A 4,319-nucleotide genomic window follows, 5' to 3' on the forward strand; every position below is an offset into this window, starting at 1 on the left:
TCAATTAGTTTAGGATGTACCAAGGATAAAGTTTGGACAAGCTCGAGAGTGTTCACAGTATTATCATCATAACTTTGAACTGACAAGTCGAGTTCTAGAAGACTACCTTGTGTAAATGTCTCGAGACTAGGAATAGTTACAACATGATCATTGAAGTGCACGTTAATATTTAGTTGACCAAATCCAATAGACCTACTCGTAGCACCATTTTCTACACCAGACTAAACTACATATCATTGTTTGACAGTAACAAGATCAGTAGACAGATTCTTGACATCTGTGATAGAGGAGTCAGAGTTTGATGTTGAATAGGTATTGTCATCAATAGGATTGTTGTTGAAGTCATCAGAGTCATAAGAGGAAGTTTTTTACTCTTCTTCAAGTGATTGAGTGAATGTATGTATGATGTCAACACCAACATCTCTGATGCTGCAAGTTCCTTCATGATTTGGTTCACTTATCACTTGTATCTGACATACTTGTTGACATAACCTTCATGGTTCTATGAATTTATGTCTTCTACTCCATTCAACTTCCTCTAGACTAATGACTGGTTTTGTTTCTATAGCTTCCAATTCTTCTTGTGTAGTTCCATACCTGATTTGTTCTGTCCTATTAGAAGGAGACATATTAGGTGAATAATTTTCTTGTGTTCTTCCTTCTTTCAGCTTTTGTTAATAGTCCGCTTGTCTTTTTAGTCCGATTTCTTCTATCTCTATTTGTAGTTTTAAATGTATCAACTCTTGTGTGTCATTTGTGATATCATTAGACTCTTCTAGAGTTTCTGTACTAGATGTATCTGAGAGATGATCTAGACCCCATTCATACTCATTCGAGTTAGTTTCTTAATCATCTACTTGTTGTCTACTAGTGTATGTAACTGGGATTTTCAGTGGTGCAAACAATTCTCTAATTCTTTCTACCTCTTCTCTCATATCCTCTAGAATTTTTACTCCTTGTAATGTTGTAGTTGATACCATTGGAACTTGATTATTAGTTGTTTCCTCTCTCTTGATTGCTAGTTCTTCTTGTTCTTTTTCATACTCTTCTTGAGTCTATTGAGTGTTTACTTCCTGTGATGATGAAGGAAGTATCTTTTTCCTTCACTTAGACTGATGATGAGAAGTATGTTTCTGGTCTGATGTCTTTCCTGGATTGTATCCCAGTCCAGCTTTGTCATTTGTAGACTTTGTTTGTAGATGATTGGGTTCAATAATTCCTTCTTGATTTTTTCCCAGAGGACCAATACCTGAATATCCCATGCATTGAATCATTTTATATCCTAGACCATACTGTGTCGGGGAAATCTCACAATGTCTTACTTCTTTGTTTTCACTATCTTCTTTGAAAAGCCATTTGAGAATAGCATCCTCTTCTATTTCATCTGCAAGGGAAGTAGAGGATTTTACAAAGAGACAGTTATATATGACATTTGGAGTGAAAGTTTGTGGTTTCATAACCTTTGATGGTTTTCCTGATTGTCTAGGTGATGGAGGAAGAGAAATGAGTGAAAGTACTGGTTCTATCTTGTATCCATCTATGCCAGTATCTGTGATTTTTAATTTTGTTTTGAAGTCCTTCATCAAGGTTTCTTAACTTTCAACTATAGAGGTTGCTCTATTATGAGGCACAAAGATATCAGCACTATTTGTCAATGCATTACAGGGGGAGTTTGTATCAGCAGGAATATTGACTTCAAACCCATTATAAGGAAATTTTAAGCATTGATGATATGTAGATAGAACTGCCTTCATTTCATGAATCCATGGCCTTCCCAGTAAGATGTTCTATGATAGAGGAAGGTCAAGCACCTGGAAAATAACATGTCTTTCTACAGGTCCTACCCTGATTGGTAATACTACTAGACCTTTAGAGGTTCTTTCTTCTTCATCATAATCTTTTATTATTATTTTCTACCTCGGATCAATGACATTTTCAGAAAAGCCCAGTTGTGTAAGCAGATTATAGGTACAAATATTCTACCCAGCGCCTCCATCTGTCAAAACATGTTTAACTCAGTGTTTATGGATCATAGCTTCAATGTGCAATGGTTGGTTATGTGGGTGATTCAGTGAGTTGTCGTCTTCTTCAAAGAAAGTAAGATAATGAGGCAAAGTCAGGTGACCCACCATAGATTAAAACCGATCGATATCTAAATCTTTTGGGACATTAGTTGTGAGTAACTCTTTGTCCAGGATCTCTTTATGAGCAGAAGAGATTTTGAGCAATTCAAAGATGGAGATTTGAGCATTCGTTCTTTTCAATTGTTCGCCAATTCTAAATCCAGAGGATGATGATGAAGTTAGTTGTTTAAATTTAGAAAATGTCATATATGTTTGTTTATTTGATGAGGTTGGTAGGTTTGACATCGTTTGAGCAAGAGTTGAAGAACTAGCTCCTTGGAGAGTGACTTTCTTTTGAGCGCAGGTCACAACATTTGTATTTTGTGATTTGTTTTGTTTATCTTTGATTATAATCACATTGCAATATTCGGGTTGGGAAGACTCAATCATGTTAATCACATTGTTATTGCTGGTATATGCATAATTAACTTTGGCACCTCCTTTTGACTTTGAGGAATCACCTTGTTCATAAACGGGTAAGGGATCTTTAAAAGCTTTGTGATTAGCATTAGTTGTGTGATTTCCAACAACAATTTGCTAGCGTCAATGAGATCTTGAATCTCATGCTTGAGCTTCATGCAGTTGTTTTTGTTGTGACCTTTGTTTCGATGGTAGTCGTAGTATTCATTTTCTCTCCACCATTTTGGTTTAACTTCCAGATCATATGGCCTAGAATTGTCTGGTAAGGTTATCAGATCATTTGCCAATAAAGTTTTGAAAGCAGATTCATATGATTCTTCCAAAGGAGTGAATTTGCGTTTAGGTTTTGAAAGCCAAGGTTTCTCTTTAAACCATTCTTTTACTTTCTTCGGAGGATTTTCTACTGCGGTTTCAGCTACTTTGAGTGCTTGAGTGCCACTAGCCAGGTTAAATATCATGGATTTTGATTTTTCTTTAACAGTGTCTACCACTCCATCATTAACAACATTTTTGTTGTTGTGTTTGCCATATTTCCAATATTTGTTCTTTTCTTTGGAGCTAGAAGCTTGTTGTGTTTCTTTCCAGAGTGAGATATCTCCTTTCTTTATAAGCACATCTTCCATTCTGAGGGCACTATCTACCATTTTGTTGAATGAGGGATATACTTGCATTTGAATACTATATTTCAATTCAGGGATTAAGTTGTTGAAAAAAATATCCATCTTCTCAAAATCTGGAATAGGTCGTGAATATCTAGAGAACCTATTTCTTCATCGTTGGAGAAAAGTGAGAAAGGGCTCTCATGTTTTTTGTTTGGTATTGCAAATCTCTATCATAGTGACTGGGTAACGAATGTTATAGGAGTGTTATTGTAGAAATAGTTGGATTAATTCTTCAAAAAAAATTATTCCCATGGGTAGACTTGAGAACCATTCCATAGCTTGCCCCCCTAAACTTCTTGGGAAAAGGTACATGAGATATGTTTGGTCATGCATGAACTCCATACATAAAGCATAAAATTCTCAAATATGGTCTTGGGGATCTGAGTTGTCATCATATTTGTCAAATTTCAAGATCTCCACTCGTGAAGGAAATGGAGGCATGTAAATGTTTTTGTCAAATGGAAATGGGCATATTGTGTCCAAAGAATATTGTTTTGGTGATTTATCCTTGTTTTTCAGTTCTGTGATCTTAGTTCATAACGCTTGTAATTGTTTGTTTACCATTGCTAATGGTGTCTCTTCCTCTCTAGTGATGAGGGCCTCAACATTGTAACCAATAGGAATTTTAGCTCCTTGCTTTGCTAGTTTTAGAAAATAGTCTTCTCTTTCTCTAGCCATAATAACCTTCATCATTTTTCGGAAATCTTTATCTTTTTGACATTTCTGTATATCAGTTTCTAGAGGTTCAGAGGCTTCAGATTCACTTGATGAGGAATCACTGTCGGTATCATGGATACTGAGATCATCATAAGTTTTGTGTTTAGCAGCTTGTCTTTCTTGTTTTGTTCCAGATATGGTGGCAGACAAGGGTTGATCATAAATTGGAATATCTAATGATGAAGGTTTATCAGTGAGAGGATCCTTTACGTAAAATGGATTATCTTGATATGAAAAGGATTGTCCTTTGCCCTTGGCAGCTTTCTTACGAGAACTTTTGGTTTGAATAGGCATGTTTATTGACTGATGTGACCTAAAGTTGTTTGTGATGCAGAAGTCAAGATCAAATTTGGAGCTAGTTGTTCATTTAACGTATTGATTGAGAGAAGCAACTAAG

The sequence above is a fragment of the Cryptomeria japonica genome, chromosome 5 (genome assembly GCF_030272615.1).
Source record: "Cryptomeria japonica chromosome 5, Sugi_1.0, whole genome shotgun sequence".
Taxonomy (NCBI): domain Eukaryota; kingdom Viridiplantae; phylum Streptophyta; class Pinopsida; order Cupressales; family Cupressaceae; genus Cryptomeria; species Cryptomeria japonica.